This window comes from Phacochoerus africanus, chromosome 15 (genome assembly GCF_016906955.1).
Source record: "Phacochoerus africanus isolate WHEZ1 chromosome 15, ROS_Pafr_v1, whole genome shotgun sequence".
In the NCBI taxonomy this organism is placed as follows: domain Eukaryota; kingdom Metazoa; phylum Chordata; class Mammalia; order Artiodactyla; family Suidae; genus Phacochoerus; species Phacochoerus africanus.
The window spans coordinates 101,997,314-102,022,386 of record NC_062558.1 but is presented as its reverse complement, the minus strand read 5'-3'; the positions used below and the strand labels follow the sequence as shown (position 1 = coordinate 102,022,386).

Sequence of the window (25,073 nt, the reverse complement as noted above, 5' to 3'; positions counted from 1 at the left end):
CCTATCTGGATATTTCATATTAATGGATTTACAACATGTAATTTTTTTTTTTTTTTTTTAGGGCTGCCCCTGCTGGCCTACACCACAGCAACACGGGATCTGAGCTGCTTCTACAACCTACACCACAGCTCATGCCAATGCTGTATCCTTAAACCTCTGAGCAAGGCCAGGGATTGAACCCATCTCCTCATGGATACTACCCAGGTTCTTAACCCACTGAGCCACAACAGGAACTCCCAACATGCAATATTTTGTGTCTTGATTCTTTCACTTGCCACAATATTTTCAAGATTCATCCACAACATAGCACATGTCAATATTTCATTCCTTTCTTTTTTTATTAGCTAACTAAATTATTCTATATATTTGCAATTTATTGCAGGTATAGGCCATCTACCTGATTTGACCACTAGATGGCATTGCTTTCTTGGGAATTTCCTGGTCTGTCCCAATACTAGTTAATGAAATTAACTAAATTATATCAATTCGAGAACTACTTTCACTGCAAAGCCAACTGACTTCTAATAAAGCAGCCATTATGGCTTCTTTGACACCGCACATATACTATGTCATGGATCTAGCCATCATATGCTGTTACAAGCAACAGTGGCTTCTGGGTAGGTAGATACTACTTTTTAGATATGTTTAAAAAACATTTACTTCATACTGAATTATTAGAGCTAGAATCTTATTGAGCTGGCAATAAATAATGATATCCCTGTCAGGACTGGAATAACCAAATTCTACAGGGGATTTTGTAATGTCATTGTGAAATCTACTTGACACTCAGTTTGGTTTATAAACCTGGCTCCACCTATTAGCTAAAGGATCATGGGCAAATCTCACTGGGCTTCTTAATCCTCTAGAAAGCGATAAAAGTAAATCAACACCTTCCTTCTGGGGTTTTCAAATGAAAAATATCCGTGAAAATGCACTGTAATCTGGGATGCACCATGCCAATTGTTACTAATTTCGAGGGCTTAAAGATTCATACTCATTGGTATCTATATTATGCATAAAAACAAAAAAAGAAGTGTTGGATGAAAAATGAGTAAATTAATAGATGCAAATATTCTACTACAGCTGCAGAAAATATAGTTTTAAAACAGTTTGTTATGTTTTGTATTAACAGTTTATTCCAAAGTCACACAGTGTCCCCTAGTTGACCTCGTTGCTTAATTAAAGCTGCCCAAGCAGTTAGCATCTGTAAGCATCGTTTGACAGACAGAATCAAAGCAAGTAGGTTCACAGGTAGGTTTATAAATGATTCATGTATAATGAATATATTTATTTTTATATTTATATTTATTTAGGAAATAATATATTTCTTAAAATGTAAGCAACACAGAGTCCTCTGCTTGTGTAGGAAGCACTGGGATCTTGAAAACAGAATGGACAGAGGCTTGGGGACAAAACGATTAAATGAGATAATCCACACAAAGCATTCAGCTCAGTACCTGGCTCCTAAAACCTTTGTGCCAATTAGATAAAGACTTCCCTGGACAGGAGTTCCCATCGTGGCTCAGTGGTTAATGAATCCGACTAAGAACCATGAAGTTGAGGGTTCGATCCCTGGGTGGGTTAAGGACCTGGAGTTGCCGTGAGCTGTGGTGTAGGTTGCAGCTACAGCCTAACCTGGGAACCTCCATATGCCGCATGTGCGGCCCTAGAAAAGGCAAAAAAAAAAAAAAAAAAAAGAAAGAAAAAAAGACTTCCCTGGACAGATGCCCTGCAGGCCAAGTCTGGCAAGCTGAGTGGGGATTGGATTACTGTCCTCAGGCTCCTTTGGGCAATAATCTTTTTTTTTTTTGTCTTTTTGTTGTTGTTGTTGTTGTTGCTATTTCTTGGGCCGCTCCCGCGGCATATGGAGGTTCCCAGGCTAGGGGTTGAATCGGAGCTGTAGCCCCCGGCCTACGCCAGAGCCACAGCAACACGGGATCCGAGCCGCGTCTGCAACCTACACCACAGCTCATGGCAACGCCCGATCGTTAACCCACTGAGCAAGGCCAGGGACCTAACCCGCAACCTCATGGTTCCTAGTCGGATTCGTTAACCACTGCGCCACGACGGGAACTCCTTTTTTTTCTTTTTTCTTTTTCTTTTTTTTGTCTTTTTGTTGTGGGCAATAATCTTATACAATGAACAACCCGCAGACTATTTTTGGAGGCCCTTGTGCTATACTAACCTCACTTGGTCACTCTGCAGACTGAAGAAGTGAATGAATGCATGGAAAACACCTAGAACAGTGCATGGCAAATGTATTTATTCCATAAAATGGTAGGTATTAGTATCAATACGAGGCTAGTTCTCAATGACAGACAAGGCAAAGTGGTACTGACCCTTTGATGACCTTGAGGCCTGGGATTTAGGATGGTAAGGCTTTGAAGAAAAGATCTTCTTCATTTCCTTCAACACAAAGCTCCAGGATGGGAATGCTATTGCTAAGTGGTCTTGCAAAGAACTATGAGTTGTTAAACCCTGCACTGAATCATCCAAATTTAGGGGTGTGTGGAATTCTTTCTTGCAACTCCACTGTCTTATTCACCAACTGCATTCCAATGGCTTCCATCTAGATGTTCAATACATAGGTACTGGTGAGTTTATGAAGTAATTGGTAAATGTCCACAAATCTTTGCACTCCATCCAGTGCTGCCAGCTGGATCGTTAGGATGGCGAGTTTATTCCGAAGTCAACCGAGGCCTTTTTCTCAAAGTCTTCCTCTGAGCTGATTATTTATGAGTACTTCCCCCATGCCGCAGCATTCTTTTATTTTAAACTTTCCAGATTGAACTTTAAATTAATTAGTCAATTAAATTGAAGTCTAACTGATTTACAGTATTATATTAGTTTCACATTACGACATAGTGGTTCAGTACTTTTATAGACTTATATTCACTTAAAATGATTACAAAGTAATGGCTATATTTCCCTGTCTTGTATAATATATCCTTGTTGCTTATTTATTTTATACATACTAGTTTGTATCTCTTAACCTTCTACCCCTATCTTGCTCCTCCTCCCTTTCCTCTCCTCTCTAGCTTGTTCCCTGTATCTGTATATCTGTTTCTGTTTTGATATATCCATTTGTTTTATTTTTTAATTGTCACAAATAAATGATATATTAGAGTATTTGTCTTTGCCTAACTTATTTCACGTAGCATAATGCCCCCTAGGTGCCTTCTTTTTTATGGCTATTATTCCATTGTCTACATACACACCACATCTGCTTTATTCATTCATCTGTTGATGGGCACTTGGATTGCTTCCACATCTTGGCTAGAGTAAATAATGCTGCCATGAACTTTGGGGTGCATGCATCTTTTTAAATTAGTGTTTTCATTTTCTTTGGATGTACAGCCAGGAGTGGGATTGCTGGATCATACGGTAGTTCTACTTTTGGTTTTTGGAGAAATCGCCATACTGTTTTCCACAGTGGCTGCACCAATTTATATTCCCGCCAACAGTGTATGAGGATTCCCTTTCCTCCACATCCTCACCAACATTTGCTATTTGTAGACTTTTGGATAACCATTTTGACAGGTGTGAAGGATGAAAAGGAATTAGCCACTCTCAGCAGAAAAGTCATGGGAGCATGAATGAATACAATCTATTTGGAGAATTGTAAATGGTTATGTGTGGAGGGAATAAGTTGCTTTGGGCAGCCCACTGGAGATGAATCCAAGAGGTAGCTTCGGCAGACATCATCATCTGGCCTAGAATCTGCCCTTGCCCTAACCCACCTCCTTTCCTATAACTTCCTCCCTGGTTCACGCTGCTCTGGTCCCACTGACCTCATTTTTTCCTCCAATACGTCAAGCACATTCACACCTCCGGGTCTCCCCCTTTGCCTCATTTGGAATGTCCTCCCTGCAGATAACCCCAGGGCATGCTCCAACCCTCCTTCAGGTTTCTGCATAAACGCCATCCCCCCCACCACCCTGATAACCATTCTCCTCACTGTGTTTCTCTCCATAGCACTTATCACTCGCTGAAACACTATATATTTTCCTTGTTATTCGTTTCTTGTTTGTCTCTATCACTGACCCTCCAATGATACTAACAGTGCCTGATCTATGGTTGGCAACTCAGAGGTGTTTATTTTTAGATGAGTGCCACATCATTGCTTTTCATTTGAAGTAATAACAATATACTTTGTTGAATAGTAGTTGCTTTGTTCATTTTTTATTTTATTTTTATTTTTTTTAGGGCTGCACCTGTGGCATATCGAAGTTTCCAGGCTAGGGATGGAACTGGAGCTGCAGCTGCTGGCCTACAGCAACGCCATAACCGAGCCACGTCTGTGATCTACACTACAGCTCACAGCAACACCAGATCCTTAACCCATTGAGCAGGGCCGGGGATGGAACCTGCATGCTCATGGATACTAGTCAGGTTCGTTTCCCCTGAGCCATAACAGGAATTCCGGTTTTGTTTATACTTAATGTCATTTGTTTTTGTTTTATAGTCATGTAAGAGCTAAAGATATACAAAGTTCATCGCTAACGTTTTTATAGGTACTAGAGCAATTAGCAGACACTCCTCAGTATTTAAGAAATACTGTTTTAGTTTCTTGGGTTATTTACCTTTTTTCAGTTAATAACGAATATGGGAGTTAAATATTAAACATATTAGTCCCACTGCTTTCTAGCTCCGTGATCTCGTGCAAATTATTTATCCACACATCATTTTGCTCATAGTTTTGAGAGGATGAAATGAGATAATGCATGAAAAGTGCTTAGCATGAGGTGGGGGCACCTAAGGCTCTTAATGAATTGATCTATGTTATGCTAAATTATCTTGGGAGGCAAGAATAAAGCAGAATCTTCAAAGCATCATATCCTTTCCTCCAAAACAGCTCCTGCAGTTTGAAATTCCATAACTACTTGCATAAGTATACAATTGGTGAATGTTTCCTTTGTGAGATTTTGGGAGCTGTGTTTTGCTCACCATTACTCCCCAGCACCATAATACCCAGTGCACTGACTGTCACTGCTTCAGCAGAAAAGGCCATGTGTAAGTTCTAATATTAAACACAAGGGGGTAGCGTTCTGTCACCTATCCCCATTCTGGCTCCATTCAGAAACCTGCTTTTCAGAAAGTGCTTTTATAGAAGCCTGTCTTAGTCAAGGAAGCAAATTCATTATTCCTTTAAGACTCAGCTTTACTGTTTTTCTCCACTACTGCTTGGGATATATACCTATCCTTCTGTAGACAGAAAAATGAAACCTGAAAGCCTAACTGTATTTGCACCGAGGTTATGTTCCTAGTGATTTTAAACAGCAAAATATTTAAACCAAAGCATTTTAAACTGGCTCTCCCTCTCTATTGGGTAATATAAAATGTAATGCTATTGCAATTAAGGTGATTATCTGTGCTCTCTTAAACACCAATTTGCTCTGTTAATCATCACAGACCCTTCCTGAAGGTAATTGCTAACCCTTCATTCCACAAATATTTACTGTGTACCTTCTACATGCTAGGGAATTTTCTGGGTGCTGAGAATTTAATGGAAGACAGAGACGAGTTGTATCTTTGTGTTTAGATGGGTGATACTCTGTCAAGAGAGGAAGAAAAGGATGAACCTACTTGTACAGGCTCAACCTCCTTGAAAGAATAGCTTAGAAATGTTTAGATGTATCAAGAGGGAAGGGGATTTAAAGATTATCCATTGGAAACTCAGATGCCTATGGGGATCAGAGAGATAAAAAGATAAAATGGGCCAATGAGGACTGTCATTAAGTGAATGTATGACTGGGTTACTTTGCTGTATAGCAGAAATTGACAGAACATTGTAAACCAACTATAATAAAACAATTTTTTTTTGTTTAAAAAAGTGGAGACTGTCTTTTCCAAACACTTCAGGCTAGAATTTTCTTCTCTCTCTCTTTTTATAATGGCCACACCTGTGGCATAGGAAAGTTCCCAGGGTAGGGGTCAAATTGGAGCCACAACTGCTGGCCTATGCCACAGTCACAGCAATGCCAGATCTGAGTCACATCTGTGACCCACGCTGCAGCTCACAGCAATGCCAGATCCTTAACTCACTGAGCGAGGCCAGGGATTGAACCCCCATCCTCACAGAGACGATGCAGGGTCCTAAGGCTGCAAAGCCACAATAGGAGGTCTTCTCTTTTTTAAAAAAACCCAAAATAAGGAGTTCCTGCTAGGGCACAACAGGATTAGTGGTGTCTCTGGAGCGCTGGGACGCAGGTTCTATCCCCAGACTGGTACAGTGGATTACCATTACAGGGATTCAGCATTGCCACAGCAGCAGCTCAGATTTGATCCCTAGCCTGGGAATGCCATATGCCACGGGGCAGCCAAAAAAGTAAAAAAAAAAAAAAAAAAAAAGAGCAACCTCCAAACAAGACCTGCTCCCCTCAACATACACACATCTTCTAAAATCACCAAACAGAAAGAATTGCTCTAGGGAAGGTGGATTCAGAGAACCAGGAAGGGCAAGGAGACAAGATAAACCACCGTGTCTTCTCCTTCCCCTCTCCTCAAATTTTTTTTAGAAAAGCAAATGTACTCAACCCAAACTGTGATAAATATTGAACAGTGCATGACCGAAATATGAACAGTGACCAAAGACTACGGCATAGGTGAGGTCGCTGTTTCCCTCTTTCCTCAAACAATTTTCTAGGCCTTTAAGAGAGTTTCCCTTTCTGAGTCTGGTCCTTCTAAGTCTCCTGTTATATTTCAGCAGGAACGTAGCATGAGGCATAACCATCTTCGGGTGCTGTTAGGAGAGAACTGTGAGGGGCTATGGCTGTGTCTTCCTCCCTTCTCATTAGTGAAGGTGGGAAGGATGGGAGACTGAGACAGGGAGTTTCTGGGGCCAGATTTTTCCAGGGAATTCATGTGTTGATTTTCCAAGAGAAGCCAGAAATCTAGAGTTTCATGGGATATCTCCCAATTTGAGAAAGCTGCCCCAATGAATTATTGAAATGACGTGAAAGCCAATCGAAGCTCATCTGGGAGCTAAATTTGCTTCATTGTCCAGCAGCTTAACCTTTAACCTAATTAAACCCTCTAATTTTACAATGAGATAACAGGCTCGGAGATTTACATAATCTGTAATTTTTCCATTCAGTCATAAAATAGCTGAAAAAAAGTGAAGGAAATGCACGACAACTAGTGAGACAAGCACAGTCAACTTTAAATAAAAGCTAGGTGTGAAATGAGCCACGTACTTGGCAATGTTTGGTGCTGAGACAATTCAAAAAGAGTATGATTTATACCAACAATGAAGGTAGAACCTAATGTGGAAAACGATAATTACTGAAGAGGGGCTAGTGAGAAAACAAAAGATGCCCTACTCTGGCTGCCATGGGTTACAAATAGGCACCACGATGGTGCTACCAAATGCAAGGGAGTAACTACAAGCACAACTGTGCACTGGAAAACAGCTGCAGAATTACGTACCAAGAAATTCTGGGCAAGTCAGACATTCTATTATTTCATAAGTCTAGTAAGAGAAGTGCATACAGATTTTGCTATTAAATTTAAAAAAAAAAAAAAAGAGTTCCCGTGGTGCAGCGGTTAATGAATCCGACGAGGAACCATGAGGTTGCGGGTTCGATCCCTGGCCTTGCTCAGTGCGTTAAGGATCCGGTGTTGCGGTGAGCTGTGGTGTAGGTTGCAGACGCGGCTTGGATGCCACGTTGCTGTGGTTCTGGCGTAGGCCAGTGGCTACAGCTCCAATTAGACCCCTAGCCTGGGAGCCTCCATATGCCGCAGGAAGCAGCCCTAGAAAAGGCAAAAAGACAAAAAATAAAATAAAATAAAAAGGCTCAGTAGCACACAAGAAATACAATAAATATGTAGGTACAGCAAAGGAGCTCAAACAAATAGGGAGATGAAGAAACATTCAAGGGAAGGCAACTGGGACTTCAAATCCTGGGGCCATTTCAAAGGCATCCAATGGTCATTCCATAGAACTGAGACTAGAAATATTTTATTCAAGAAAGAGCTACGTCTTTGTTCACTATACGTGGCTAATTCTTGTGCCAAACTGACATTTCCAGAGGACAGCCAAGGGCTGGCTGATGTCACCACCTGGTCTTGCCAAGTCGTGTTCACCTCCTATTTACTGTTTCCAGATTCTGTTAGCACAGAGTGGGTGTCTAAATTGTTCATGGTCACGCTGTCAGCTCAGTTCCTGGCACTCAGAAGGCCCTTGATGACTATTTCGTTAGGCTGGAATTGGCTCAGCTGGAATTAAAGAATCAGGAGCAACTAACTGGAAGGAAACTTGGAGCTAGTTCTCATTATCCTTACCCATTCCTATCCTCCCAGCGTGACACCTTCCCCTCCTCTCCCCCATCCACTTCCATTGATGCTGGGAAATGCAATGTGCTGTTAGCAAGCAGCCAAATCTAATTCAATAATCCTGCCTTAGACCCTCTCCAGATGATGCCTAATGCCAAAATAGATTATCATAATGTTCTTGGCCAAAAGCCCATACTTTTAAAATGAGATTACATGGGATTCATATGAGTTTTCATATAACCAAAAGACGTATTAATAATGCACACTGTATAATCAATTGGCATTCTCCTCCAAAGAACTCAAACTCGTATTTCTTATTGTGATAAATCTGTACTTACAGATAAACACTAATCTCTCTTCATAAGGGAAAAAACAATCTCTTAGCTTCATAGAAGTTTTCCAACAACAATGTGATCTGGCTCCACTAGGCTGGGAGAGCAATGGGCCTGGAAATTTCAAATCAGTAGTCACCAATATAACCCTGGAAGGGAGTTTAATATCTGAATGCACTGTCTCACCCCATCCAAAATGTCTAGCTTGTCTATCTCAGGGACTCCAGACCTTGAAAACTCTGGATCTTTTAACCACTCATTCAATAACTGAGTTCCTAATACATGCCAGGCACCACGCTAGGTACCAGAGACATACTGGAGAATATCAGGGGCATGGTTCCTATTTTCACTGGGCTTTTAGAGCAAAACAAAATGAAAGCAAATGGCAACAACTTAAGTTGGAATAAAAATTAGGAAGGAGGAAAAAAGTTCTAAGACAGAAAGTAATGGAGGAAGGAGACTGCGTTTAAATAGAATGGAGGTGATATTTTAGCTGAGGTCTTTGCAAAAAAAGATGAAGAGCTTTTGAACAAATGCAAAGGCCTCTGCCTCCTTGGCTTGAGGCTAAGAAAAAAAAAAAAAAGACGTGGGGAGTATGGCACGAAATGATGTAGAGACAGACAGGGCATGACACACTGAGGGGCCATGGTCAGATTGGTGCTTTGGGAGCCACAGAAAAATTTTAAGCTGCAAGGCACTGTGATCTAACTTAAGTTTTGAGAAAAACATTGTTGATGTTCTCATGAGAATGGACTGGCAGAGGCTAAAAGCGGAAAAATGTAGGTGGGTTAAGGGGCTATGGCAGGAGTAGGCAAAAGAAGATGGCAGGCTGGATGAGGGTGTTGGCAGTGCAGGTGGAAAAAAAAGTGAGGCAGATTTTGAGATATATTTTGATGAGATAATTGGTAAGATCTGAAGAAGTACTGATGTGGGAGGTAAGGGATGGCAGATTTCTGGCTTGATGAATGGAATGGACTGGAAGCCCAATACAATAAAACCATAAAGTAGAACTGTTCTACTTAGGGAGAAAAGGAAAAAGTGGAGGGCTGGGTCCTGTTTACCGGGGCGCCTTTCCCTTCCCAACTGCTCTTGGGTCTCCTTAGAATACATAGGTCATGATTCTTAAATTTTAGGGTGTTGAGCCTATGTTAACCAGCTTGTTAACATACTGGTTCCTCTGTGTAGTGTTGCTGGAGCAGAGCACTTGGAGCAGATATAGACCAGAAAGGTAATGTGAATGTGTCTGGTTACAAGAGCCACTGCTTTCAACTGACCTTCAGATTGGTCAGAAACACTCTAAAGCATCTGGCAGGCAGTTTGCTGGCAGACTTAGGGCTCCCTTTTTATAAACTTGTGAAAACCAAGGTAGCTTTTTTTGATTTTTCACTTTGTGCTTTTCTATTTTTCACACTCTACTGAAGTAGAATTAAACCAATGGCTATTATTGATATTGCTAGAACCTTTGAGTGGTTCTTCCAGCAGTTGGGATGATGTGGACTTCCTTAACTCAATGATGTTATCATGGCATCTACAACCATGACAACTAATTAATATGAATGTATAAGTGTGTGTCTCTGCTGGAAGAAACAGATACCGTAGTACCCAGTATGTGCTAATTTGTGTAACACTTAAGGTACACATTAGCATAGAAATTAAAAAGGGATTTGGCCACTGTTCATTTACTTTGATGCCTTATTTATTTGGATTGGCTTTATCCTCATCAAAATTTTTCTTCAATTTGCACTTCCTGAATTTATCAAAATGAGTAGAGGTGAAGCTGCAACTTGCTAATTAATGCATTAAGATCAACACAGAGAGTCCAAAAAGGTAATTCAGCCCCAAACAAAGCTGGCTGATTTTTTTTTCTTTTCTTCCAAATGAAGTTTAATCAGTCTCCACTGTGTTTCTGATGTTAGCAGGTGAGCCGTCCACCAGAATCAAGCATCGCTTCAAATGACTTAAAGCAGCCGTCTGGTCCTGCTGTGAGAAGGTCCTGCTCATTATCACTCATTCCTCTCTTGAAGGAGAATGTTTCCGCTCTGCTAGTGTAACCCCTCTCCTGTCTCTGAATGGCTCTCACCCTTCTGTGACTCATGTAGCACTCGCTGCATCCCACTTAGCAGTCAGCTGTGCCTCTATCTTATCTCCCCTACTAGACATTTCGGGCATTCCCCAAGGTCCAAGCCTTGCCCTTCTGCTCTGGTTTCATCTCTGCCCTCTTACATTGAAGATTTCCAAGTCTTATCTCTCACTCTGACCTGTTCTCTTGGCCCTTGACCTAAATTTCCAACAGTCTGCTGGGTATTTCACTCCCATCTGAAGCTCCATGTATCATATATTGAATAGTTCACCAACTGCTACCTCTTAACTCCTCTCTCTGTTAATGATCACTGTCCTCCTGGCTGGAGACACACATGCTTCTCATGTCTCTTTCACTCCATATCTAATCAGTCACTTTGTCCTATTGATTTTCCCTGTTCTCGTCAAAACGACTTATTTACTCACTGCCAGATACACCTTGCACTTTTCCACCACCAATATTATTAACCTGCAGTTTCACCTCCTATGAGAGCCTTCCTATCTCCTTACTGAAATGCTCCGAGGAGTTCCAGCCCTACTCTAAAGTCAATCCTCACCTAGGCAGTTCTGTCCAAAGCATTTAGCTTTTCCTCTGAATTCTACCAACTGTTGACTTCCTTTATCAAAATGATCTTGCACTCTTTCTTTTTGGATATAATTTTTTTTGTTGTTTTGTTTTCTTCAGGGCTGCACCCTGGAGGTTCCCACGCTAGGGGTCTAATTGGAGCCATTGCTGCTGGCCTACGCCAGTGCCACAGCAACACCAGATCCGAGCCTCGTCTGCGACCTACACCATAGCTCACAGCAACCCCAGATCCTTAACCCACTGAGCAAGGCCAGAGATCGAACCCGCAACCTCATGGTTCCTAGTCCAGATTCGTTTCCATGGCACCATGATTGGAACTCTGCACTCTCTTTTGAAACGTAATGTGGTGAAGGTGTTTTTGAAATCTTGTATTGTTCTTCAACTTCTCTCATTTGCATGGCTACTTATACTTCAATTAGACTGTAAATTCCTTGAAGACAGAAACTGTCTTAAAATACTCTTGTACTGTGCATAGGCTAGACACTCAAAAATCCTGGTTAATTTGTTTGTGCTGGGTTTGTCTGATGATAGAAATGGAGAGACACGCACTGTGGTTCAGTTTGCAATTCAGTTGCTTATTAAGTTGGCCCATTAAACACGAATAATTTCTTTTCTAATCTATTGCTCATAACATGGTTCCCCCCCCCCCCTTTGAGTAAACGAAAAGAACATAACAGCATGATAAAAACTGGGGGAGAAAGACTTCTGATAGATGTGTTTGCAAAAGAGGTAAATGCAAGATCTGCAGACATTGTAAATTTATATTAGTTATCTCTTGATTAAATGCTGCATGATAAACCACCATAACAAGTGGCTACCACAGGAAACCTTTTCCTTTTTTTTTTTTTCTTTTTAGGGCTGCACCTCTGGCATATGGAAGTTTCCAGGCTAGGGGTTGAATTAGAGCTGCAGCTGCCAGCCTATGCCACAGCCACAGCAGCGCCAAATCCAAGCAGCATGTGTGAACTAAACCACAGCTCATGGCAACACTGGACCCTTAACCCACTGACAGGGGCCAGAGTTGAACCCATGTCCTCATGGATCCTAGTCAGGTTCATTACCCCTGAGCCACAATGGGAACTCTCTGGAAACCTTTATTTTTGTGTGAGTATGCAGGTTGGCTGGGCCATTCTGCTGATCTGAGCTGGCCTTGGTTGGCTAGCTCATACTGCTGAAGCCTGCTGTGAGGGTAGTAGCCAGTTTTGCTAATCTTAGCTTGGCTCTCCTGGTGTTTGGGGTCTTGGCTGAGCTGACTGAGCTAAATGAGCTTGGCCCTATGTGTCCAGTCATCTTCCAACAGGCTAGCTCAGGCTCCTTCTCACAGTGATGAGGGGTTCTAAGAGCCAGTGGGGCATGGCCCCCTGGGGTCTAGACTCAGTGTTGGCCCACCACTTTTCCTCTTCCCATTGGCTAAAACAGTCACCAGACTAGCCCTGATTCAAGGGGTCAGGAAACAGGCCCCACTTCCGAAGGGGGGGAGCTGATTCACATTGCAAAGGGTATGGAAACAGTGCTGGAGAATCCCAACTGTTTTTGCAATCTGCCCCAGAGTTAGACAGACCTGGCTTCATATACCAGCACAGTTTCCTAACTGCACACTATTGGACAATTTATTTAACCCCTCTGAGCCACTTTCTCTCATCTGGAAAACAGGTCCTGTGAGAATGGGATGAAATATATACACAGGGCCCAGGACATTATAGGAACTCAATAACCATCAATGTGTCCCTCACATCTCTGCCTCCAGCTGTTCAGAGACAGGTAAGAGATGTATGTCAGCTCTTAACATTATGAAAATCAAATGATATTATTTACATTTGATATGGAGAAACAAAATGCTAAACCCAAACTCATACTTCAGAAACAAGTGACATAAAAGTCTGAGCATTCATTTGAAAGATTTTGAAGAAATTAACTGGGAAACGAAGCTCAGTGTTACTAAAATCAGTAGAACCTGTGAGCTGATACTATAGGATTAAGAAAAGGTAGGTCATGAAGACTGTGGGTCAGACCAGGGGGAATTTCTCACCGTTTTTCTGGTCATACTGAACATCTGGTCGGATGAATAAACCAGTAGCTTCTCTCTCTTTCCCACTGTCCAGGTAAACGTAATCTTATCTCAGATGTGTTCTCAGAAGAAGCGCTAGCTGGGTCAGAGAGCCCCCAAACTGCACAGCGGCTCTGAACTAGGAAGAAAGAGTACAGGGTTATACATGGGGCTATCATGATCCTGCCCATGGTTGCTGACTTTGTTTGGTGTAAACATGTCCTAAGTAGTAATGGAATGAATCTCTGAGAGGGAGAACAATAGAGGTGACAACAAACGTGATGCATCACCAACATTCACTCATTTTGCAAAGATTTATTGAAGTTCCTACCCTGTCAGCATTAGGGGAACAGTAAATGAGATAGGGAACCTTCCTGCCATCAAACAGCTTATAAATTAGTGGTCCAGGGAGGCGTGTTTGTATTTATTGTATTTTCAGCAAGTGTTGATTTTATTTTTTTGTTTTTGCTTTTTAGGGCCACACCTGTGGCATATGAAAGTTTCTAGGCTAGGGGTTGAATCAGAGCTGCAGCTGCTGACCTACACCACAGCCACAGCAACGCGAGATCTGAGCCGAGTCTGCAACCTACACTGCAGCTCACAGCAACGCCGGGTCCTTAGCCCACTGAGCAAGGCCAGGGATTGAAACTGCATCCTCATGGATACTAGTTGGGTTCGTTACCACTGAGCCACAACAGAAACTGCGCAAAAGTGAGTTTTTCATTTTGGTCCCACAATTCCAAATTCAGTGTCTTTCAATATACTATGACATCATGAAGAAGAAAAATGGGTTAAATGATTCTGTAGTGTCAAGGCATTCTCTCAATGAGACAGTTTTAGCGCCAGAGACCAAGGCAGTGATGTTAGAGAAGAGAAACTAGAAAGTTTGCAGGGAGCTAGAGAAGACTGTAATGACAACTTTAGTTCCTGATGGGTTGACACTTGAAGTGATGGAGTGGGGAGGATTTAAGTGACAATATCCACTGGGGGTCTGGCGACAAGAACTGGAGTTCAGAGCAAGGTCAGAAATTGGAAATGCACTGCCTCTGTCAAGCAGGTGTTAGCCACACTCATGACAAGGGGGGATGGGAATATGAGTGAAGAAAGGAGAGCAGGGAAATAGGCACTGAAATCTAAGAAAATGTTCATAAGAAGTAAAGCGATAAAAAAGGAACCAAAGAAGACAGTTAAGACACTGGGATCTAAAAGGTGCCCACAGGAAGTGATCTTATTGAAGAAGTCAGAAGAAAAGGAATTTGAGAAGTTTACTCAGAACTCTGTTTCTTGTTGTCTGGGGAAGAATTTCACAATCTCCCATTCTATATACTGGCCTCATTTGCAGAATCGACAGCATAAAATACTGGCATCTTTTTTTTATGCTGTTCGTTGTTATCCTTAGAATCCTTATTAGCCATGGAAGTGCACTTTTAAATTCTCTTTAAGCAAAAGCCTTAAGTTTCCATCTGCCCACCCCCAACCTTCTGGTAGCGTCTAGTCTGACGGAGACACCCCAAATATTACTTATCTGGAGCCAATGTTCTCGTTTCTCTCTGCTGAGTCCACACATCCTTGTTTGACCAAATAACAGGAACAAACAATTCCTTCCATAATGGATGTACCCTAAGGTGTCATGCTTCTGAGAATCTCATCTGTAAATTGATTCTCCTGAACCATGGTGCAATGTGATTTTAGTTAACACACTTGTTATTTATTGCATACAAATGGTAGAGATTTGACCAAGTATGCTGTGCCTCCAGGCCAAAACAGTGCACGTAGTGCCCAGCTCAGAGAAGGGAAGAAGAGCCCCGGGAAGGGAGCACAGCTGTGGTAGCTGAGGGAGTTCCCATTGTGCCTTGGAGGAAACAAATTTGACTAGTATCCATGAGAATGAGGGTTCGATCCCCAGCCTCGATCAGTGAATCGGGGAGCCAATATTGCCATGAGCTGTTGTGTTGGATTCCATGTTGCTGTGGCTGTGGTATAGGCTGGTGGCCATCGTTCTGATTCAACCCCTAGCCTGGGAATTTCCACATGCCATGGGGGTGCCACCCCCCCCAAAAAAAAGAAAGGAAAAAAAAAGGCAGTTGAAGTACCAGAGTGGCTGACAACATCGGCCAAAGGTTATTTAACTGATATTAATGCAACTGTAGTACTGGGTCACCCCAACTTTTTAAAATATACAATGACTATTAATACTAATACTGGTTAAGATTTTTTGCACATTTCCAACGTGCAGGGCATGGCATTCAGTGCATTCTATGCATTATCTCATTTTGAGTCTCACAAGGACTCAATGGCCTAGGTTTAATTATCACCTCCTTTAGGTACCTTAGGACAGATGAGATTCTGACTAGAATTTGGAAAGGCTGAAATATCTGGGCTCACCTTCTCACTCCAATCCTGGCATCTAGGCACCGCTGTCCCATTGAACTTCCCATGATGAAGGAAATGTCTTATATGCTGTCCAGTATGGTAGCTACTAGCTGCCCATCAGTACAGGGCACTTGAAAAGTGGTTATTGCAATAGACTAGCACTAAGAAACCAACACACAAAAAGCCTGAATTTTAATTAAAATTTAAATGTAAACAGCCACATTTTAATAGCCATTTTGGACTGTGTAAACATTTCCATCATTGCAGAAAATTCTTTTGGATAGTGCTGTTTGGGAGAAATGTTGCATTTCCTCCTTCTTCCCTGGTTGGATTCCAAGACAAGCAGGAGGGTTTCTCCTCCCCTTCCCAGCTCCTCTGACCCTCCAGCCTCACAGAAAGGAGGTTCCTCGCCTCATTCCATCTTCCCCTGTTCTACCTCCCCATGGCACCAGCTTGTTCAGCAGCCTTGGGTGGGGGAGGGGACAAGGGAAAGGCAGATGGGAGTAACCTTCTTTATCAGGCACTATCAGCACGAGCATCAACAATCCACAATTAACTCACCTCTCAAAAGATGAAAATCATTCTGCCAGAGATAGGATCGGCCGAACCTAATCTGAACAACGCAAACACACAGCATTCAGTGACCTAAAAGAAATGCTTTGGGGGAGTTCCCGTTGTGGCTCAGGGATAATGAACCCGACTAGTATCCAAGGATACTAGTTAATCCAGTGTTGCCATGAGCCACAGTGTAGGTTGAAGCGCTGATTCGACTCCTAGCCTGGGAACTTCCATATGCTGCAGGTATGGCCCTAAAAAGACAATAAACAAACAAACAAACAAAAAATAAAATAAAACAATTGCTTTGGGCTTTGCTAGAGCCCCTATAACTAGTGACTTAGAGGGAAGAAAGCCTGCGAAGTTTTTTTCTATTCTTCAAAACTTTTGAAAGGAACTAGTTGTCCTACATTATTTAAATGTAAAGTGGGGCTTCTTTGCCACCCACAACAATGTTTAACTAAGAGAATTTTTCTGACTCGCAAAGGTATTCAAGCCTTTAACCTAAAGACCTTCACAGATGAGAGCCCGGAGCTCACCACTGCCTTAATATTTTAAGTCCCTTTTGAATGCTAATGAATTCTTTTACAAGTCATATTTGCTAATTCTTCTGTGTGTTTTAGACCAACTTCACTAATCATTACTTACAAGTAACCTAGAGGATTTTGCAAGTGAAAAGAGGACCTCGATCCAGATTTATAGTGAAAGAGCAGGAGAAGGAGGAGAGAGGAAGGGACAGAACAGCCAGAGTGTAAAATGAGGAAGGGCTTTTGTAGTCTATTTTAAAAATACCCTAAGGTACTATGTGGCCACTGAGCAGCACAGTAACTTTCTAGCCCCCTTCTCAAATTTTCCAAAAGGTCGAATTCATTTTGAAACTTTGACATACAACCGACTGAACCACCTACGGATTCTTGTTAGAAGCCTCCTGGGGTTGGGCCTGAGGTTTTGCATTTCAAGCAAAGTCCCAGATGATGACAGTGAGTAGCAACCATGTCGACCCCAAGAAGTTAAAATCAGACGTAGTCAGTTCCGGAGACTTTGCTCCTGACAGGGAGCATAATTTACAGGAAGGTTACCTGGGGTGCCTCTTGGTGGTCTCCGGTAGCTCCTTCGTCAAGCCAGGGAGACAGCTGACTCTAAGGGGAGTAGGGCGAATCTTCGCACAATCAAGGGCAGTACCTTTTACTGGGGGCGTGCAATCTGCGCCTCACTCATTTTAGCCTCAGCAACCACAGGAAGTGGACAATTACTATTGCCGTTTTGCAGGTGAAGAAACTGAGGCTCAGAGATTTAAGTAACTTGCCTAAGGTCCCGAGGTTTTCAGAAACACTGAATCTAGGTCCACCTTACTCCAAGAGACGGCGCTTTAACGCTTGGCGGCCTGTTTCCTGTGCTGTGAAACGGGACGGGCTGGCTGGCAGAGACTAGACCCCTGCCAAATACACCTCAGGGAGCCCTTGGATACCTTCTCCAGAGCTCGCTCTTCGACCCTGCAGGGGAAAGTTCTTTTTGAGAACACTGGCCCTCCACTGCTCGCCTGGGTCGCGGGCACGCACGGCTGTTCCCCAAGAGGGTCGGGCAGCCCCCAAGCGAGTTTGCTCGGGTCACAGCGGGCCGGTCTATTACATAACCGCGGGGCGGCCCTCCTCCCACGCGCCCCTCACCACTCGCCAGGGCGCCGGACGTAGTGCGGAGCCCGGTGATAAGTCCATTCACCCGAGGGGCAGAGAGTCCACGGCATAGCTGGGGGCGCTGAACTTGCCGGTGCATTTCGGGGGGAGTCGAGCACTGCAATTCTCCCCTCCACGCTCTCCGCCTCCCGCACGGCCTGCGGGGGGGCCCCCAGCTCCTGCCCCGCCCGTGCCTCCGCCCCGTCGGCTCCCCGCCCTTCCGAAGCGCGGACCGCGGAGCCTGGGGCTGGGGAAGGGGCCACCGCGCGGGCACGCGGCACGCTGGGTGCGCCCCGGGGGCATGTCCGCGCGCCACCGCCCGGGCTGCAGCGGTCCACGCGAGGTGAGCATGTGGCGGGGCCCGGCGGGCAGGGGAAGGGCGGACAGGGGGTCTGCAAGGTCTGGGCGGGCAGCGGAGCACTGGAGCCTGGCCCGCCGGGCTGCTGGGGCGCAGTCTTCTGGCCGGCCACTCTGGCGCCCGGATCCCCAGCGCGCAGGCCGGGGATCCCCCCCGGCTCACCCCCTGCCTGCTTCCCGGCTCGGCTGTGCAGAGGACGCAGTGGCTCAGGTGACCTGGGCATCCTGCGCTTGGGCGGCGGGCTCTAGGGCTGGGTGGGCGGAGGTTGGCTGAGGGCGCTCCCTTGGCTCCCCTCCGCCCCGGCGCCCGGAGACGCTGGGGGAGCCCGCCAGCGCAACCCGGTCCCTCCAAGCGCCTTTTGGGTCAGGCGGGAGACACGTGCCCACTGGCCCCGACTACGTAGGGCCGGCTCTCGGGCAGTTTCTGGGCAGGTGGCTGGAGAGGGATCGGCTTTGATCCTCATCTCCTGGGGTTTCCAAATGCAGACTTCTCAGGCAGGGGAGACTGCCTTTCTTCTGGATTACGTGTCCAGAGTATCTTCTTTCTTTCTTTTTAACTCTTCCTCATGTCCCTCATGGGGGGGGGGGGGCGCAAAACCTTCAATTGACTTAATTTCTTTGTTGCTTCTTGACCTTAAAGAAAATCAGTGATATCTGTAGTGCAGACTCAGGGAAAGGTATTCGTGGCAAAATTTAAAAGCACAATTCCAGCAAGTCCTGGGCTATTTGGTTAGCCTTTGGGTTTCACAAATCAACTTTCTGAACCTCTTGTAACTTATTTTTTTCCTTAAAAACAAACAAACAAAACAAACAAACAAAAAACAAAGTGTTGAGTCAGCTGGGACCTGGTAGGACACTGGTTTAAGCCTTCCATTCTGAAGGGACTCAGAATTAGTTCAACTTAATGTTTCCTTTGCTCGAGAGCTGGGCATTCTGGTGGCTCCATCAGCTTAACCCAGGAGGAAAGTCTTCAGACTTCCAAATTTAAAACCCCACTATCTCCAAGGGTATCAGAGATCACCATGTTATGCCAAACTAGGCAGATGGCGTCTGACTCTCCCGAGGAGTGATAAGTGACTGGATTTGGTCACTTAGAATAACAGGATCTTGGGGATTGTAAAGGTTTTTAGAGATCATCCAGTCAAACTCTTCAACTCCAGCCAGGGAAGCTGAGTTTCCTGCAAGATTTGGTTAAACTCATTAGTGATGGAGCCACACCAGAATCCAGGCCCTCTCTCTCCGACTCAATTCATTTTTCAAAGCATGTTGCTTCTAGGCATTTTGAACAAAAATGATGACTAGAATCACTTAATCATATCATTTTCCTGTTCTTATTTTTTTTCTTTATCTGTCTTAAAAAAAAAAACTGGTGGGATTCTGAAATAGATGAGAGGTTAGTTAAATCACTTTTGTAGTATAATTAAAAAAAATGCAAACCCATAATTTTATATAATACATTCCTCTTATGAGAAGATGAATATGCAAATACATCCCAGGTGACCTTCCAAGAGAAGAAAAGTAATCAAAACAGTTGGACAAAATTTACCCTCATCCCTCCTTGGAGTCTCTTCTGATTTTTACCTCCCTGTGGTGATGATTGTTTAGAGTTAAAAGTGTGATTTGTGACTTTGGAGCAGGCTTGAGAAAAGTGGCTTATATGAGGACAATTTGTCTGTTGTGACTAACACCATGACCTATAACAAAGCTGAGAAAGAAATTTCAAACAGACTTACTTAGCGTTTTAGTAGTACATTGCCTTTTTAAAAAACTGTTTTTCAGTTTAGTTTAAAGGTATTTACTGAATGCCTGCTATATGCTCAGTGCTGTTCTGTTCACTTGAGTTTTGTCAGTGAACGAAACAAAGAACTTTGATCCTATGGACCTCAAGTTACGGTTTTCACTAGAACTTTTCCAGAGTTTTGTTTGGCAGAGAGAAGAGAATTTCAGTTTTGTTTAAAGTAGGGAAATGACCATAAATATTCCAAATTATCTTCCTTGGAATCCGGTGATTTTGCTGATTTTATAATCATGGAAAATTCAGATAAAGTTATTTTGACTTTAACGAACTGATGGATGAGAACTCTACATGAATAGAAGTTCCCACGTTTGGTTATTTTATGTATGTTCTTTTGGAGTCCCTGAAATTACATTTCCTTTGGTGCAAGGACCTTGTTGTGACATCGAACTTAATGAAGGCTGAGAGGATTAGTTTTCTCAATAGCGTTGGTGCCCCCATGTCAGTGTTGCAGACTAAAAATTGTATTAGTTTTAAGATGTAGCTTCTTATTTATTTATGAAGATGGTGATCTGCTTTTATTTTGTCTCACTTTACATTTTGTCCCCCCCTCCCTTCCATATTAATAGACAGCCCAGCATTGTGACTTATTGGTCAATCCATTACCACAGAATGGATTCTTTTTAATCAGACATTTTAAACATTTTCTAATTCTCTCAATTGCTTTTATTTTCAAAGTGGCATGGTTTGCAAGCTTAGGCATGTTTATTGTTTCTAACAAAGGCTTATCAAAATGAACTTGGCAGTTTTTCAGTCGCATACAGCCAAAAAAAGTATTCAGTGCAGCTTTCGCGGTTGTTTATGCATTCCTTACCTAACCAATTGCTTTGCTTTTAAAAATCGCCAATTTGGAATCTCTGTTCTTATGAGCACCTTTCTAGAATATCGAAAAACTCACTCAGATGGTCTAGTAATTTAATGGAGAAAAACCAAACCCACACTTGAAGACACTGGAGATTTTGAGCATAAAGATTTTCTGTCTGTTTTTAATTTGTTTGACATCAAAGGATATCGGGAAATATCATTATCTAACCATATCCTGTTTGAAAGTGATCTCTGTTAAGCGCTTGGGGGAGAGTCATGTTTTCCGATAGCTGCTAGGCACCCAAAGGAGTTGATTTTCTTCCTTTGCCTACCACTCTGCCCATCAGATTCTCATCCCTCCCACCCCCCTTTTACTGCACATTGAAGAGGCGTGTTGCTGTATAGCCAGGTGGCAATTTACACACCATTAATTAATAATTTAATCAATGTGGTCATTCGTTATTTACTTAATAAATATTTATTGAACTTCTCATTTCAGATTTGTGCAGATTGTGGCTTGCGCCCTCTTTTCTTGTGCCGGTGGTTGTAGGGGATGTCAAAACACAAAATCTATTCTGAAGCAGCTTAGGCATCATATGGAAGAAAGGACATTATGTAACTAGCTATATAATACCAGTTATAACCACTGTAAGCGATAGATAATTACTTTGGAAATTAAAAGCAAGGAGAGAGGACACGCAGGCACTGTGAGGAGTCAAGGCTTAGGGAAGATTTTATAGAGGAGGACATGTTTGAGCTGACCTTTGAAAGGCAGGTGAGGTAGTAAAGCTGTTATCTAGGTATAGAAGGGTATCCCCATCTTTATGGGAACACATCGTTGCTTCTTTTGAAGAATGGACATATGGAAGTCTTCCTTTAGGGGACAGTTGAGGCTGTGTTGGGCTGTCTAATAGACACCATCTTTACACCTTCTGCATGCATACCGCTCCATCCTAGGTAATGGAGAACCGACCAACTCAAGGGTCAACTCTCTTTTCCCTTGGAAACATGTACTGGTTGTAGCTTAGAGCACAGAGGCCGCCGTAGCAAATAACTGTCATCATAATAAACTGGTGTACTTTGCTTTTATAGGCTCAGGTGCACACATAGAGTGGTGTCTGGTCACAGTCTTATTTACTTGCTCTTGTAATTTTGCAATTTAATTAAATATTACATAAACTGATATAATGGGAGCACTAAATAAAGAATGCCATATCTATGAACACTAAGTTGATTGCCATATAGACTTATAAAAATAAGCCATATTAAAAAACAGTATCAACAAGCTACAACCCGGATGAACCATGAAAATGTTAAGTGAAAGAAAGTAGACACAAAAGACCACATGCGTGATTCCATTTATATGAAATATCCACAATAGGCAAATGCGTAGAGATAAGACCTAGCTTTGTGGTTGCCAGGTTATGGGATGGGGGTGGTATTGAGAATGAATGGTAAATGGGTACAGGGTTTCTTTTTGGGGTGATCACTGGGTTCTGGAATTCAACAGTGGTGATGGTTTTACATCATTATGAAGTTACTAATAACCACTGAGTTTTAAAGTTAAAGATGATTAAAGTAGTGAATTTTATCTTAACTTTAAAAACGGTCATAAGGGGAGTTCCCATGGTGGCACAGTGGTAAAGAACCTGACTAGTATCCATAAAGATGTGGGTTTGATCCCTGGCCTCACTCAGTGGTTTAAGGATCTGGCATTGCCGTGAGCTGTGGTGCAGGTCGAAGATGTGGCTCAGGTCCCCAGTTGCTGTGACTGTGGTGTAGGCCAGAAGCTACAGCTCCGATTTGAGCCCTAGCCTGGGAACTTCCATGTGCTGTGGGTGTGGCCCTAAAAAAGCAAAAAAAAAAAAAAAAATTAGCAAACTTCGGTTCCCCAGGTATAGAATAGATAGCTGTAAAAAAATTGGAAAACTGTAGTTAAAAAAAAAAACTAGGAAGATTTTGCCCTCAAGTTTTTTTCACAAGTGCCTTTAAGGTACAAGTGCATTTAGAATTGGAAGGAGGAGATCTGGGCATAATGTAACCAAGAAAGGCAACACAGAACTGCAGTGGTGACCTGATATCTGAAGATTTGTGGATGATTTGACTTTTACGTATGTGACTAAAATTGAAATAAAATGTTTGAGACATGATGTATATACTTTTTGACTCTGCTTTTATTGACTTCCGACAGCTTCAGTTAGAAGAGTTAATGTTTCAATTTCTTAGGGTACCCTGGCGCATCTTGAAAATAGCTCATCCTTCTGGCTCTGAAGAGAAGTTCCATATTTATGAGCCCCTCTTATGGATGTCATATCAGTCCCTAAAATTATAGAGAAGACTTGAACCTAGTTTTCAAGCTTGTAAATCACCATTTAAAAATCACACCCCATTTCCCTTCAAACTGTCTTATGGCTCCCTGGTTCACGTATGTAAACAAAGTAGCTACTTAAAACATCTTAACTTTACCCATACTTAAACATTTGTAGGCTTTATAATTCTTCAGAATATTTTTGAGCATGATTCACTATTTTCTGGTTTACTTAATGTGTTACAGATTAAGGCCATCATTACTTATTTGGGGGCGAGGGCAACCACTACTGTTGTAATTCTACATTTTTTTTGATGAAATACTTTTCATGGAAGTGAGCTTATATTTATCAACGAAACCAGCTGTATTTCTTAAAATAGCCATTTTGGTTCTGTTTTAAAACAATGGCATGCACAGCCCTTGAAGGAACTACCAAAAACCTTTTCCAAACCCACGCTCAGAACAGAGTTAGATCTTCTTTAAAGAAGAGAGTGCTGCATTTTTAGTCAGATATAGTCAATCAGACAACTAGCAAAAAGCAGCCTTAACCACCGTTATTACCATCATGGAAAGGGGGAGTCAAACTCACAACCATCGATGCTATCAAAAAGGAGTGGTTCATTCAGATTGGTATTCGACAACTCTGTTGATCAGTGGATTCATGGTTATATTGGGGTGGAGGAGGGATGAATTGGGAGTTGGAATTAGCAGATGCAAACTATCATATATAGAATAAATAAACATAAAGTTCTATCATAGAGCACAGGGAACTATGTTCATTTTCCATTATTGTTTATCCCATGTGAAACCTATGATAAACCATAGTGGAAAAGAATATGAAAAGGAATTCATATCTATGTAAAACTGAATCACTTAACTGTACAGTGGAAATTAACACAACATTTAAATCAGCTATACTCCAATAAAATAAATTTTTAAAAATATCGAAAGTTTATGTAAACAATACTATATCAGGGTCCTCAACCCTGGCAACACGTTAAAATTGCCTGAGGAAGGAAAAGAAAATATTGGTGCCAAGGATTCACCCTCAAGATTTCCAATTCAATAGGACTGGGATAGATCTAGAACATCAGGAATTTTTACTCAGATTAAAGAAATTTTTTCTCAGATTAAAGAAATTTTTTTTTTTTTTTTTTTTTTTAGTAGGGCTGCACCTGAGGCGTATGGAGGTTCCCAGGCTAGGGGTCAAATTGGAGCTGTAGGCCTACCCCACAGTCACAGCAACACCAGATCCGAGCCATGTCTGCAACCACAGCTCATGGCGCTGGATCCTTAATCCACTGAGCAAGGCCAGGGATCAAACCTGCATCCTCATGGAAACTAGTCAGATTTGTTTCTGCTGAGCCACAACGGGAATTCCCAGCATCAGAAATTTTTTGTTGTTGTTGTTGTCTTTTTGCCATTTCTTAGGCCTCTCCCTCGGCATATGGAGGTTCCCAGGCTAGGGGTCCAATCGGAGCTGTAGCTGCTGGCCTACGCCAGGGCCACAGCAACTCGGGATCTGAACTACATCTGCAAACTACACCATAGCTCACGGGCAACTCCGGATCCTTAACCCACTGAGCGAGGCCAGGGATTGAACCCGCAACCTCATGTTTCCTAGTCAGATTCGTTAACCACTGAGCCATGACGGGAACTCCCCAGCAACAGGAATTTTTAAAGCTCCCCTGGTGAATCTCCTGGCTAGCCAGGGTTGAGAGCCACTGATCTAATACCTCATCATTTTATGCTTTTTCGGAGTAAATTTTATTGAAACAAATGGTTGGTGTAGGATCTTTTTGTCATATCTGATGAAAAACTTAAACGTGATCCTTTTTTTCTGAAGTTTTTGTTTGTTTGTTTGTTTGTTTTTTGTAATTTCTCTATACA

General features: G+C 42.6%; 1 protein-coding gene and 1 long non-coding RNA gene across 4 annotated transcripts in view; one reads left to right on the top strand and one right to left on the bottom strand.

The window, feature by feature from the left end:
- LOC125117032 (uncharacterized) overlaps positions 1–18,115 on the bottom strand; it is a 56,035-nt gene extending 37,920 nt beyond the window's left edge. The window contains exons 1-3 of one of the 2 annotated variants that reach the window (XR_007132455.1): positions 17,326–18,115; positions 16,253–16,304; positions 13,301–13,457 (exon numbers count right to left, since the gene is read on the bottom strand). This is a non-coding gene — a long non-coding RNA (uncharacterized LOC125117032). The remainder of the gene's footprint in view (positions 1–13,300; positions 13,458–16,252; positions 16,305–17,325) is intronic. The other variant, XR_007132456.1, reaches the window with a different exon arrangement.
- A 21-nt stretch (positions 18,116–18,136) lies between these two features.
- The window catches only part of SLC16A12 (solute carrier family 16 member 12), a 91,965-nt gene continuing 85,028 nt past the window's right edge, over positions 18,137–25,073 (top strand). Inside the window, exon 1 of one of the 2 annotated variants that reach the window (XM_047762724.1) lies at positions 18,137–18,262. The gene's annotated coding sequence lies outside the window, so the exon portion shown is untranslated. The remainder of the gene's footprint in view (positions 18,263–25,073) is intronic. The other variant, XM_047762723.1, reaches the window with a different exon arrangement.